Genomic DNA, 16,487 nt, shown 5'->3' with positions numbered 1-16,487 from the left:
CCATGTCATAACTACATATAGACAGATCTTAGGGAAGGGACACTTGGCTGGCTTTTTTTTTTTTTAAGATTTTATTTATTTATTCATGAAAGAGAGAGAGAGAGAGACAAAGAGAGAGGCAGAGGGAGAAGCAAGCTCCATGCAGGGAGCCCGATGTGGGACTCAATCCCAGGACTCCAGGATCACCCCCTGGGCTGAAGGCAGTTGAGAATCTGCCAGGATCCCGGGAATCTCCTGCCTGGCCTATTTGATTGACTGTCTGACTCTTGGTTTTGGCTCAGGTCATGGGATCGAGCCCCAAGTCAGAGTCTGTGCTCAGCCAGAGTCTGTTCGAGATTCTCTCCCTGTCTCCCCCCATGTCCATGCATGCTCTCTCTTTCAAATAAATACATAAATCTTAAAAAAAAAAAAAAAAAAGAAAGAAAGAAAGAAAGAAAGAAAGAAAGAAAGAAAGAAAGAAAGAAAGCTTAAGGAAAAATAGTTGACTTGTTAGAAGAACTGGTCTCTACTGAGCAATTAATATATGTCAGGCATATATTAATATATATTATAATACATACTATAATATATATTAATATATAATAATACAATATATAGGTAGGATATAAATGGATATCTTGGGCAGCCCGGGTGGCTCAGTGGTTTAGCACTCAGGGTCTGGGTCTTGGAGACCCAGGATCGAGTCCCATGTCAGGCCTCCTGCATGGAGCCTGCTTCTCCCTCTACCTATGTCTCTGCATCTCTCTCTCATGAATAATAAATAAAATCTTAAAAAAAATGGATATCTTCCTCATTACAAACTCTACTTTTCACCATCCCACAAAAGTGGTATTACAAATATCTCCACTGTATTTACAGGGTATGTTTCTATATGCAAATATGTATATTAGCATATGTATATGTGGGTTGACATATACTTGCTGACCCTATGAACAAAGAGTGTGGCAATAGATTTTTCACTTAAAAAAGATGACACACATATTTTATATATTCACAGAAAAAAATTGGTGGATATTATGAAAGTACACATAATTTATTAGTATTTTGCTTATACTCCAAATAGGATAAGTTACTGACAATGAAATAATTTGGTTTAAATATTCCAATTTATATTCCTCCAAAAACTTTCTCTCAATAGCTTGACATTCAAAGCTATTGATGACTGCACTCACATCATATCAAAACCATTTTAATAACTGATTTTAATCAATTATCCTATATTTGTCGTTGCCTATCATGTCTTCTCTATCTTAGATCTAGAGAAATAATAACAAGACCCTGCCCTTCATTTTTTTTTCCTCACACTTTACAATTCCCATGTATATTGTGCCATTTACTATTCATGACATCCTGTTGGAGGGTTATGACAGATTTTTACTGTCACTCATTTAATACATAGGAAATAACAGGAATTGTGAAAAGTCAAGTGTCATAAGCTAATTACTGATAGCTCCAATATTAGAATGTAATTATAATTGTTAAATATGCCCCAGTTTAGAGTTTCTTACATGACAGAAATATGTTTGTCATAGTTTGGTCTTTATGACTCTCTCTTCTCCCATTATTTGTATGATTTCCCACATCAAAAAGCCACAATAAGCATGGAGACTGTCTCATAGTGGTCCCATCGTTCCATTAACATATTTGCATTATTACATATTTGTATATATTATTATATTTATATAGTTACATATTTCCATTAGTATATTTTGAACCCCATTATATCACAGTATGAAACAATGTCTGGAGTCATGAACAAAACAAGTGAGATAAACACATTTCAAACAGCATGATTGGTATTTTAAATAGTCATTGAAATCAGTTTTCACACACACACCTAAAATATAGGGTACATGTATTTGAAGCCTCTAGAATAAAACAGTTCTCAATTTTAATTGTGCCATTAGAAATAGCAGTCCATATTCTTAAGAAAATCATGAGCGAATTCTTTTGTGGCATCTCTTCAGGGGTAGCCTTTTCCATTTTACAAAAGGCCTTGGACTTAACTGCATCCTGTTTCTATAATGACTTAATTTTTTTTTTTTTTTTTTAAGAATTGTGGCACATGTTCATTAAGTTCATGATGTTTGCAGTTGTCTATTGAGTAGTCCCCTCCTATCTGTAGTTGTCAGTTACACATGGTCAACTGTGGTCCAAAATCAGATGATCCTCCTTCTGAAATATAGTCAGAAGGTCAGTAGCAGCATAATGCTACTTCACAATGTTTATGTCATTCACCTCACTCATCTCATCAAGTAGGCATTTTATAATTTCATATCATCATCATAAGAAGCATGAATACAACACAGTAAGATAGTTTGAGAGAGAAAGACACCACATTTAGCCTTTTTACAGTATATTGTTATGACTGTTATACTTTACTATTAGTTACTGTTGTTAATCTCTTACTGCTTAATTTATAAATTAAACTTTATCATCTTTTGGTAATATCGTTCCTTTCAGGCATCCACTGTGATTTTGGAGCGTATATGCTGCAGATAAGGAGGTACTGCTGTCTAGCAAGGCAAAGGTTCCAACATCAATATACAAAGAACTTCCTTTCAAGCCTATAATCAATAGTTGCCAATGATGAATAAACATCCATTATTAATAATGGATGTGGTTTAGGTTGTTTTACTTATGTCTGCTTTTAGAGCACTTGTAATGGATTGCTATCACCAGATGCATCCATTAAACAGAGTTCACTCTCTTGAAAGCACAGAGAAGGGTCAAAATTGTTGACAAGAGATGTTTAATAATCCCAGATTATCTTTTTTTAACTCAAAAATTTACTTTATGTGATATACTAAAAAATTTGGCTCACAGATGGATGTATTATGTATATAAAGAAGAAATATTAGGATTATTACATGTATTCAGATCTTATTGAACTTGCAATAAATTTCTACAAGATCAGAATTTACCAAAGATTAGACATACAGATTTTTCCATAGGACATTCGCAAATAAGTCAAAGATTTTTATTAAAATAAGGGAATAAATTATTAACTGAGTTGAGATAAAGTCTTGGCATGAGGTAGCACGTGGTAGCATTATGGTTTGGAGATAAAATACAGTTAAGTTATTTTTTTAAGAGGGTATAATCTAGGGCAGCCTGGGTGGCTCAGCGATTTAGCACCACCTTTAGCCCAGGGTGTGATCCTGGAGTCCCAGGATTGAGTCCCACATCAGGTTTCCCTGCATGGAGCCTGCTTCTCTCTCTGCCTGTGTCTCTGCCTCTTTCTCTGTGTCTCTCATGAATAAATAAATAAAATCTTTTAAAAAATATTAATTCATAATCATATATGATAAGTATGTTCCAAGTTCCTGCTAGTTTTCTCAAGTATAAGGTATGATCTTTAATCGTTAAAACAACTTTGTAAGGTAAACATTATGATAATATTTATTCCATGTGGGAAACTGAGGTTCAGAGATGTTTAGCAACATGCCCAAGGCATTACAGCTGAAAATAAGTAAAATACAGTTAATCATGTTCTTTCTTATCCAATTTGTGGTTTAACATTGGTGTCTTTTGTTGCAGACAGCCAAAACCAAGAGTAGAACTTAAACCATAATATCAGATATCCCTTATAATTTGCACTTGCCTCAATATCTCAACTCTTGCCTGTATCCACTGCCTAGAAATATATCAAGGCATTAAACGAAGCAGAACTGCATTTAGCACTATTAATTTCTGGGTTGATGCATGATATCGAAATATATTTCCTCATTATCAAATTCTAACTACAGAATTTCTACCAGGAGTAGAATTTCTACTATGGTAGTAGGTGAGGTTGTAGATTGTCTTTCCTTGACCTGAAATATGCTTTCTTCCAAACTTTTCTATGACAAATGTTATGGTCTCTGACACATAGCTCTGATTTTTTTAAGGCTGAGTAAACACTCTGCCCTCGTGTGCTTCTCAGCCTACTTCACTCATTCTGAAACCTACTGAACATCCACAACAAACTGGCAGTTTCGAAAGGGAGATTTTTGTACTCCTTTCTCACAGGGGATTTTATCTCTGCCAAGAAATTAGACATTTTAAACTTCCATAAACATTCTTCTTTGAGGCTTTCCATGGTACATTTTCTCTACCAAGGTTTGCGTGTTAATTGGTTTAATTATGTTAAACGTAGAATCCTCCAAAACCTTGCTGTTTTTTTTTAATTATGTAAACTAAATTCTCCACTTTTCTTTTTAAGGATTTATTTATTTGGAGAGAGAGAGAGAGAGAGAGAGAGAAGGTGTGCACACACTAATCAGGGGAGAGGTAGTGGGAAAGGGAGAGGGAGAGAATCTTCCACAGACTCTGCACTGAGCTCAGAGCCTGATACTGGGCTCCCTTTCATGACCCTGAGACCATGACCTGAACCAAAATCAATTTGGCCTTTAACTCTCTGAACCAACCAGGCACCTCTAACATCTCCCCTTTTAACTATTTATTGAAGTATAATTTCACTGAAACATAATATTAACTAAGGGTAAATAGAACTGATACCTAAAAATTAAGCAGACCTTTTTATAGTGTCATTACAATTTTTAAGAATTCAGCTTTCCAATGATTTAAAACACTTGATTAAAACACGATTCTCTTTTATGTATTTATTTAAATTTTTGTTTTTTATTTATCTGAATAAGTATTATCTAAAGATATTTAAATAAGAATTTACCAGGCAAACAAGTTTTCAATGTCAAGTTGTTTTTGGCCCGAAAGGTCTATATAATCAAAGTTTATTTCTGTAATATAATGAGCCTAATATTTCCCTTGGATTTTTCTCAAACAATCCCAAACCATATCTCTGGAGAAGCAGGTTAGTTTAAAACTGGAAAAATCTGAATTTATTGTTTGTTGGATTCACTCACTTAAATATCTATGGAATAAAGAATAAAGCCTGATACAGATTAAATAGTTCACTTATACAAGAGAAACTCTTCTTTCAGATGGTTTCATTAAAAACTTTACTTATTTTATTGGCTTTTATATATAACACAATTAATCTCTAAATATTATGAAAAATGAAACCTAATATCCTGGTAAAAATCACAATGAACATACACTTGCAAATGCCTGTGTTGCAGAGAATTTACTTTGAAGATTAAATCATTGTGCAGTTTCTCCAAGATTAGAGATCTGAAATGTTTGCTTTCTGAAAATAGAGAAGAAAGTGCTTTACTATTTACCTTTGGGGATACTAGGCATTTAACAGCAGAGAACATGTATTTAAAAAGACTGAGAGTGTTATCTGAACCTTTTCTCTGTGGTCAGATGCTTTTTGCCATAAAATGAAGTGGTTCGACAATACTCAAATTTACATCACTCTAACAGAATCAACCATGATCATGCTTCCATCTATTCCATTACTTAAAATTAATAGCCTTTTCAGACATTCTTTGAATTGATATAAGCATTTTAATTGTTAAATGAGAATGGAAACCAGTTGTTTTCTTTGAAGCACAAATTTAAAAAAATTATGCTATATTTGAGAAAGGAAATTAAAACTACCTAACCATACAATATCCCCCAATACATATTAATTATTTAAATTTTAAAGAGATAATGATGATATATAATATTCTATTATGGTTTCAGAGAATTAATTCATTAAGTTGAAACACCATGTAAACAAGAGGCACAGGGGATCAAACTTGGAATTTGGAGCAATAGACAGTGTTTGTTATGAAGACAGAAAATATTTAAGTGAAAATTTTAGCCTGCATATTATTAATCCTAGTTATTCTTATTTTAACTGATTAATGAAAATTCATACAAGAAAAAAATAAAATCTGTCACTTTTTCTACCCATATATTATGTTTTTGACCAATATATTTGTCACTTTTTTTACCAATATATTAGAATGTTTTTTGGCTAGGAAAATAGCATAGCATTGAAATAGCCTTAAGTGATTTTCTGGCTATCTTTATCTCTATTTTTTTAAATTTCCCCTATTTCCTAGAGTGTAGGATCTTTTTCTCCATTTCAACTATGTTTATTTGGTACCTAATATTGTGTTGATACTACAGTGAGGTCTTACTTATGACTAAATAAATAAATGAATGAGCCAATACTACCTTCTTTTTCCGAACTATTTAACTGTATTACAGAATGGAAAATAGTTAAAAGCGACATTGAGGGTAACATCATTCCTGTCTATGATGAGGATGGTAAAATCTTCTTGAAAAGATGGTCTTTTGAATTTCAACATGTGTTGCACTGTCAGAATTTTTTCAGAAATATAAAATGAGGTCCTTTCTACTTGGTCCTCTAGATGGAGATGGTGAAACTGATTCTCTGATTGAGAAATAAATAGTACAGAGAAAGATTAGGTCAGCTCACAACACATTCTCTTAGTTTTCCTTCTCTGACAATGAAGTGGTTTCTTCATGCCTGAAAATCTTCCTGGATATAGAATTCTAGATTGATTGTTCTTTTCTGTTAGCACTTGAAAAATGATGTGCCAGTTCCTTTTTTTAAAAAAAATATTTTATTTATTTATTCATGAGAGACACAGAGAGAGAGGCAGAGACATAGGCAAAGGGAGGAGATGCAGGCTCCATGCAAGAAGTCTAATGTGGGAATTGATCTTGGTTCTCTGGGATTATACCCTGAGCTGAAGGCAGATGCTCGCTCAACCACTGAGCCACCCAGGCTTCCCTGTGCCAATTCTTTCTGACTGCAATGGTTTCATGTAAGAAATTTGATCTCATTCAAATTATTTCTCCCCCATATGTAAGATATTGTTTCACTGTCAATAGTTTTAAAATTCTTTTTCTTGGTGTTTAGTTTTCAAAAGTGTGACAGATGACGTGTCTTGGTTTGGTTTTCTGTGAGTTTATTGTTTGGAATTTGTTCATCTTCTTGAATCTGTAAGATTATGTTAGTTGATAAATTTCAGAAGTTCTCAGGCCATTATTTATTCAAATACATTGTCAGCCCCAGCCTTTTCTCCTATTTTTCCAGGACTCTGATGACACAAAGGACAATAACTATGTTGTTATAGTCCCAATACTCCTGAGACTCCGTTGTTTTTTGTTTTTTTTTTTTCAGTCTATAACCTTACTGTTGTTTAGACTGGGTAATGTCTACTTTTATTTCTTTGGGTTCATTGAGTCACTCCTCTGTACCCTTCTTTCTTCTATTGAGCCAATTGATTGATTCAAAAAAAATTATTATATTTTTCATTTCTAAAATTTCAATTTAGTTTTTATATATTCTATTTATTTGCTAAGATTTTCTTTTTTTATTTCAAGCATTTCGATAATAATTTATTAAAACATATTTATGGGGGGATCCCTGGGTGTCTCAGTGGTTTGGTGCCTGCCTTTGGCCCAGGGTGTTCTCCTGGAGTCCCGGGATCAAGTCCCGCATGGGCTCCCGGAATGGAGCTGCTTCTCCTTCCTCCTGTGCCTCTGCCTCTCTCTCTCTCTCTCTCTATGTCTATCATAAATAAATAAATTTAAAAAAAAATAAAATAAATAAAACATTTATGGTAGATGCTTTGACATTGATAAAAGGTAATTTTAATCTAAATGTCTATCAACAGATGAATAGAGAAATAATGGCATATGTATAGAATAGAATATTATTCAGTCTTAAAAAAGAAGATCCTGCTACTTGTGACAACATGAAAGGACCTGGAGGACGTTAGGTTAAGTGAAAGAAAACAAGTGTACGATCTCATATGTAGAATCCAAAAATGTCTAATATGTAGAAGTAGAGATTTGAATGGTGGGGGAAATGTAGAGATTTGATTAAAGAGTACAAAGCTGCAGTCATATAGGATAAATATGTCTAGAGGTCTAATGTACTACATGATGAATATACTTAACAATACTGTATTGAATATAGAAATTTGCCAAGAGAGTAGACTTCAGGTTTTCTCTCTCTCTCTCTCTTTCTCAGGAATAGGTGAAGATTGAAATTCTGGCAGTGGATGATATCATCCAGAGTCAGAAAAAAATGTCCAAAGCAGAAAACCTACTTAAAAAATAGAGAAAGACGAAGTAGTCATAGAAATTATTTTTGGTTTTGAAAAAAGTATTAGTAACATCAGAGATGATGACACCTGAAATATATTATTTTGATAAAATGTCATATTGTAGAAATATATGTAGATATTCAGACATTTACATGTCCCTTCACATATACATATTATCTTTTTTTTTCTTAATGAAATGAGGAGTTTCCACACTGTTGAACTGACTCATATCTTGGATAAAAGCTTTCAACAGACAGTTGGTTTATATAGCAATGTCTTTGAAGAATACCCAAAGCACAACCCATATAATTGCAGACACATGACTTAGCACAGTAGATGCATATTTGAACTGGCTCACCAATGACCCAGAAGCCTATTAGAGCTAAGTCCATATAACAGTGTGTTAACTTCCCCTAAAGCTCTTTCAAAATGAAGTGCTGTCCCATAGTCATTAATTTTCATTATTTCTGATTAAATAGTTCTATTGGAAAGTGCATTAAAATTATCAGCTAAAATTAGACTGTGGGAATTCCTGTAGATCGCATGTCAACATTCTATATTATATGGGCTAATTGTGGCTCATTGTCCTTGATTCACTTTAGGGATACAATGATGCCTTTTGTTTAGTTTTGTTTTCTTTTCTCTAATTCATGCATGAGCAAAAATAAAAATAATAATTGCCTGCATTCAGTGTGAAAGAGTGTTAGGTGCTTCGTGGCAGACATTCAAAGTGAAAGCCTTTTCCAACAAGGCAAGTCCCTTTCATTTTTTGTTGTGACACTGTGTCTCACATTTAGATTCCCGCAAGTTCAGAACCATTAAATATGCTTTGATTCTCCTTTAGACATCAAGTTTTAAGTTTATGTAAGATTTCTACAACAAGATAGCAGTGCTGTCTTACAATTCCACACACTTAATAAACATGGAACAAATTAAGATTTATACCGCACATTTTCTGACTCTTAAATTTAGTAACTTTAGATGTTAATCCCAGATGCTAAAATCAAGCGGAGATGCATTGTAAAAGTGGAGACTGAATATATGATTAATGTCTAAATTTCATTGTTATTCATTGTAAAGAATAATACTGAAATTTGAAAAAGGAAACAAAAATTCTTGGAAAAACGAGCATATGCTGTGCATGCCACAGGAATATTCCCTTACCTAATAAAAAAGCTTCAAATAATATTAAGTGAACTGCTGAATTTTTATATTTATATGTCAACAAATATTGAGCAAAATCTTTCTAAAACATATGTCATGTACAATGCATTAGTCATTTGATTGCTTGCACATGTGATCAGTTTTAAGTAAAAAATGTCAAGTATTGTTTACCACTGTTTGGTCTCACAAATTAATTGATTGATTGATCGTTGTTTTCTCACTAATTTATTTATGCGAAATTCCCTTCATCCACATCCCTGTCTACTCAAGTCTTACTCAGGATCATTTTCCACCTTCTCCCTTTATTTATCTTTTGCTGGAGTTTCTAAAACTACTATGCTTATAATCCCATGAATAAACCACATTCTCTTAGTCATTTGTGTTTTCCATCTGCCCTTCTCAATAGCTGGCAAGGACTGTTCTCTGGTCTCACCCTCCTTACCTCTCCACCTACCTAACATGTGCTCATAGTTGATCTTTCTCTAAAGATTTCTCTGAAGAGGAAATTATAACATAGCATAACTCTGGTAGATTAGTAGTGGGTGGAGGCCTTTGTTGGGAAAAATTCTGAGTCCTATCTATGTTCAGTGAAATAGAGTTTCGTAAAGTATTTTTAGTCTTTGCTTTTAATGCCTGGAGGTTGACAAGCATCACTGGAGGGTACATTCACAAAGACTCTATGATTAAAGGTTAAGACAGTATTTTCACAGTTTTGAAATAGGATGATTTTAGTTCCTAATCATGGATATGGAAATTACAAACTGTGTGTTCTTAGGCAAGCTAGTTTGACTCCTTGTCCCTTGGTTTCCTCATCCATTAAATCCAGTAATAAGCCTACCAGAGAAGTTTAGCCAAGTACAAATGAGAGAACTCATGTATGAAAAACACTTAGTACAGTCGCTTGCATGTGGCAAAGTAAAAAGAAAAAAATATATTGTTGATGTTGTTTTAATGTCTTCTGACCACTGAGCCACTACCTCTCCTTCCTCTGTGCTATCAGAGCACTTTAAAAATAACTCTTACTAGGCATTCCACTCTGCTGTGAGTATATATCAAGGCATGAATTTCTACCATTAAACTTTGAACTTCTCTAGGGTAGAGGCTGCATCTTATTCATTTATATATTTCCAGCATCTATCTCAGTGCCAGGCATGTAGAAACACTCAGTAAATCTTAAATAATTGACTAAATAAAATAACAAAGAGACAACTTACTACGCTCTTAACTTTGGTTCAAACACTCTCTCACTCACAGGATTTTCCCTGTGATGCATTTTGTCCCAATGTAGCTTTCTTTCATCTCAATGGCAGTACTTATTTTAGATTTCCATTGCAACATAAAATTCAATGTACATACTTTTCCGTTAGAGTAAAAATTGAAGGAGAGAAGCTTCACATTATTCATCTTTGCACATGTTCTTATTTGACATATAGCATACATGCAGGGAGGTGGAAGGCACCAAACGAGTCAGTGTGATGCAAAGCAGAATTACACATGTATTATCATAAGAATATAGAAACCAAGCAAAGTACTCAGGAATAACAAAAGAAGAGGACATTGGTTTCAACTAGAGATCTTAGGGAAACTACACTTAATATATAGCATTTTAAATATACTTTGAAGCAGGGTATAGTTCTGATAGAATCAAGAGATAGTTTATTCTCCCATTCTTTTTGTTGAAATGCATTATTATAATAAAAATGTCTTAATTTCTAAAATTTATTTATTAAAAAAATATTCCTCCCATAAATATGGGCTGATATTTGGATGAAGAAACCAAGAAAAGGATACATGTCCCATTTCTTTTTCCAAAGTCTTATTTAGAAGTGAATGTCATGGTACAATAGTGAATATGGAAACAACTATATTCTTGTTTGGTTTTATATATCCTGTTTAATAGAAATATGGCCATTATTTGAAAAGCAACAATTTCCTCAAAACAATGTTAGACAAATATGTTATTGAAATAAAATGTGCAGAATGGAAAATGTATGCATGATATGTATATAGCTTCTTGAATTTTTCACAATGAGAACACAAGTGTGGGAAAACTCACATCATAATACAGAAAATGACCAGGATAACCAGAAACATTTCTTGTAACCCTGGACATCATGCCCCCCAAAAACGATTATTTTGAATTCTATCAGCAAACATTAGCTTTTCTTGGATTTGAATTTCATATAAATGAAATCATACGCTATGTGCTCTTGATCCTGGATTGTTTCACTGAAGATTATAATATAAAATTCATCGATATTGTTGCCTGTAGCAGTGATTTGTGAGATTCATTCACTCTGTTGTGCATAGCAGTGATTATTAACTTAGATCATTACACTATATCATAGACAAAATAACACTATTTACTCATTTAAATAGAATGACATTTGGGTTATTACAATTTGGCACAAATAATGCTGCTTTACATGATTTTATACATCTCTTCTTTGTAAAGTTATGCAACTACATATATATATATATATATATATATGTAGGGGTGGAATTGTTACATTAGAGGATATGCATACAGTTAGCTTTCCTATTTTTAAAGTGGTCATGCCAATTTATGAAACTACCAATAATAGGTGTAATTCCAATCACGCTATACCTTCACCAACACTTTGTATTAAGCTTTTTTATGTTGTTAATTTAAATAATTTTGAGCGATATATACATAAATATTGTGGTTATGACTAACAATGTTGAATATCTTTTAGCATGTTTAGTTGTATTTTTAGATTCATGTATTTCCTAGTCATTTCCTCATTTTCCTATTACATAGTCTGTCCTTTCTCATTGATATATAATAATCTTCATATGTTAATGGATATGAATCTTTGGTGTTCTAAATATATTCTCTTATTCTCTATGTGAATTTTCACTTTCTTATTTGTGACATATTTTAATAAGATCTGATTTATCAATATTTCCCTTTGTTATTAATTTTTTGCTGTCTTACTGTTTTTATCTTAAAGAAATTTCTTATCCCAAGGAAACCAGAAGATATTCTTCTATTCTTTCCTCTGGAAAATTCTTTTCTTTTTCCATTTAGGCCTATAATTCAATTGGAATCAATTTTTATGTATGGTAAAGGTAAAAGTCAAGGTTAACTTTTTTTTTTCCTATCTGAATATTCAGTTGACCCAGCGTACACGGAGTGGCAATTATTGTTACCAATGAAGTTACTATATAAATAATTTGTATCTGCTTCTTAATTCTTATTTCAGTGACACTGTTTTAATTATTGTAAAGTGAAATTAAATCTAATGGTGCAAGGCCTTCAACTTTGCTTTTCCTCACAAAAGGGTCTTTACTATTCTTGGTACTTTGCATTTCCATATAAGTTTTAGATTCATTTTTGTCAATTTCCTAGTGAAAAACAAAGAAATAACCCCTAAGAAGTTTGTTTTAAATTACACTTGATAATTACATATTTGATAATTTTAATGATACAATGTATTCTTTTATTTCATTTACTAATAGCTTGTTGCTGATGTATAGAAATGCAATTTAAATTTGTATAATGGCATTGCATTTAACAAATATGCCACATTTACTTAATAGTTGTAATAGTTTACATGTATATTCTTTGGATTTTTTATGTAAACAATAATACTTCATGTTAAGACAGTTTTGTTTCTCCTTTTTTTCTTATACTTGTATTTATTTTTCTTGCCAGAATAACACAAAATATAGTGGTAATGAACAGACTTCTGTAATTTCCTGGGACAATATTGCACCATCCTACTTTTAAATATGATATTTGTTATATATACATATAACATTTATTAAGTGAAGGATGACTCCTACTATTCACGGCTATCTAGATTTTTTATATGGTTTATTTTTGTTTTCTTAAACCATGACTGGGTGCTGAATTTTATCAAATATATTTTATGCATCAAAACAATTTTCTCACTTCATCTCCTAAGTAGTGAGGTGAATGATTTTCAAACATTTAAACAAGCTTGCATCCTAAAATCAACTATAGTTGACTTTTATTTGAGGTGTTGGTTTTGTGAGTCCTGGCTGCCTTGTTAACTCAGAAAGGCTGCCACAAATTCAAGGTTTCTGATTTCTGATGTCCAGGATTCCCAAGAGAAAAAGTACCTGTAAATATACAGGTCACTTCAATGTGTTTTGTTCTTGAATTTTCGCCCCTTGGGTACTGACTACTCTCCAATACCTTCAAACACAACAGTTTGTTTTTATGTTTTTTGTTTTTTTTTAATTTCCACCCTCCTCCTTGTTTTTCTTCCCTTTCTTTAAAAAAAAATTATCTAGCATTTATGGACTAATTATATCTACACTGTCAAAGCTGGAAGCAACATCTTTAATAATTTATTTCTGTTATGAGAATTTATAAATTCCTGAAACTGGAAAACTAAAATGACCCAAATCTAATTTTTTATAGGCACAATGACAATGGAAGATACATTTTGTTCTTAACCACCCCAGGATTTTAAACTTTCTTGAGGGACCAATCATGTAGAAGTACATGGTATAAAAATCTTTATACTCTGATTGAATAAAGGAAAGGTAAACTTTGTAGAGTCCAGGAAAGTGCTTAAACCTGCATCCTATAAAATTTCATCTTTGTAAATATTTACCATAAAACCGGATTCTCTTTTTGGAGATAAATCATATGCTGATCTTTATAGAAAGTGTCCATGAGTGGTTCTGGATCAAGAGAACAGTCATTCATTATAGAGTGCCATCATTTACTGATTGCAGAAATAACAGCAATTACTTAATAGTTGTAATAGTTTACATGTATATTCTTTGGATTTTTTAAACTTATTTTGGGATCTCTTTTTACCCTTTTGGCATATTAATTATGATATAAGATGAGTACAAAAGTCTTGTAATCATGCATAAATGTAGCATATAAATACACTGTCATATTTGCAGAAGAATTTTATCACAAACATAGAATCTGAAATTGATAGAAATCATATTGATCTCTAGTACCTCACATTACATTCATATTAATAATGAATGTGACAGGAGCATCATAAATATGCAAAAGAGTAACACATCAGCCTAAACATCACCAGTAATTTGTAGACCTACACTCATAGGAAACCACTAATGGAATATAGTGCATTTTCTTCTCTATGAATAGTCAAATGCCATGCATAATGTAACAGTGCAACTGCTAATAGCAGACTCAGGCAGGATCATTTAAACTTGTTATTATGGGCAGTACAAACTGATCTTTGGAGTGGCTTGTAATAAAATACTTCTCTGCCTTTACCCTGTTCCGATTGTTCAGTTATCCTTTTTCTCAAGAGCTTATATTTATAGGAAGCACAAAAATGATTACTTTGATATTTTGGAGATACTTATCATGCTTTATCATATGTAGAAGAATAGTGACCAATTAATACCTAACAAGTCAAAGTAAAAAGGCCCAGAAGCATCTGTTCAACCTTTTTTTATGTCAGACTATTAGAACATTCTTTCAGAATATCCATTATAATATACCCTCATGGCATATATTACCAAAAGAGCCTTTGTGCAAAAGGTCTTACAGAAATGGTAATACTGAAGTCATCTGCAAATAAGGGAGAGCAGGGATTCGGTTGTTGGAGTTCACCGGATGATTAATGGTACCTAAACCTACAATCAATATGGGAAGCTCTAGGAAAATGCTCACTTGTAGAGGAATCCTGTTTAACATAAATATCTTGAGGGCTTCTGCTCCAGCATAGGTTATTTTAGTTAACATAATAGTGTATAAACTAGATGATCCTAGTATTTTAGCTCTGTTTGGGACCCCTAAGAATTCTGGCATTTACCTATAATTATGGAATACCATCTTATTTTCGAGGCTAAGCAGATTATCTTTAGCATCTATTTGGCCTTGCTATAAGAACATTACCAAAGAAAATATAAAGTTGTAGAAGATCCCCAACCTAAAGGTTTTAATGCTTTGTATAGGAGATTAATTATACTTTATTATATGGTCTTATGTTACAATATAAAATTTTACCCTTAACAAAGACATTTAGTGAATGCCTTTAATGTGTAATATTGGAAGTCACCAATTTAAAATTCTAGAATATACAATATACTCATAACATAGTTACAACAATTATCAAAATATAAAACATATATTTTAGTATGTGAAGAGGTAAAGCCCTAAAGTACAGTCTACTTAATTATTTTAAAATATGCAAAATACTCAAATATCTGTATTAGAAAATCATTAAAATATAATCGAATAACATACTGAGATTCACTCTAGAGGATCCAACAGAATTTTGTAAAATACATTTTTAAGATTTAAGTTAACTTCAAGGATATTTTATTTTCTGTTAAAATTTAACTTCAGTACATATAAATTATCTTCACTACATTCCTAATAAATATTTCCACTATAAGTTGACTTACCCTGTCAAAAGTTGTACTACATGCCCTTCATCATCTCATTTACCCTGCTCTGGTGTTTTTCATAAAACATCTATTACTTGAAATTATGTTGTTTTTTTTATTTTATACCTTTATTGTATATTTCCATTTTGGAAAGAATATGAATGCCATGAGGATAGAGATTGCTCCTAATGTTTGCTTCTGTTTCATCAGGACTTAACATAGTCCCTGGTGATAAAATAATATTTTATGTATATGATAGATTTCATGCTCAAATGATATTTAGTTAACATTTTTATACATATTTTTCTGAGCTGGAAGAAAATTTAATAGTTGAATTAATTCAGAGGAATGCAGTATTTACTTTCTATTAATTTACTTTCTTAAAAAGCAGATCATTTTAGTAGCAAAGCAGTGACATAGGACTCAAAATACTTTTATTCCAGTCTTGGCTCTGCTGTCATCTCATTTTAGAATTTTTGGCAAGACATTGAACTAAACAAAATCACTGTTTGTTTCTCCACTCTTTTCTTAATTTCTTTTTATATAACTGAAACTGGACTACTCTTTTTATATATTTTTTAAAGAGTTTATTTATTTATTCATGAGAGACACAGAGAGAGGTAGAGACATAGGCAGAGGAAGAAGCAGGCTCCAAGCAGGGAGCCCGATGCAGGACTCGATCCCAGGACCTGGGATCAGGCCCTGCGCCAAAGGCAGACACTCAGCCACTGAGCCACCCAGGCATCCCCAGACTACTCTTTTTTTTTTTTTTTTTTCAGACTACTCTTTTTAAAGCAAATTTTATTTTAAATGTTTTTGGAACAGTAGATATAATATGGGATTCTAAAGACTTCTCATCTAATCCAGTAGAAAGAAGCTAAGTAGGAAACATGTAACAAAGAATAGAAAAGATAGATTTTTAAAAAGTAAGGTGGTTGATATAAATCAAACCATATTTATAATTAC

The sequence above is a fragment of the Canis lupus genome, chromosome 11 (assembly GCF_048164855.1).
Source record: "Canis lupus baileyi chromosome 11, mCanLup2.hap1, whole genome shotgun sequence".
In the NCBI taxonomy this organism is placed as follows: Eukaryota; Metazoa; Chordata; class Mammalia; order Carnivora; family Canidae; genus Canis; species Canis lupus.
The sequence above is the reverse complement of the archived record's forward strand: the minus strand, read 5'-3'. Positions refer to the sequence as shown.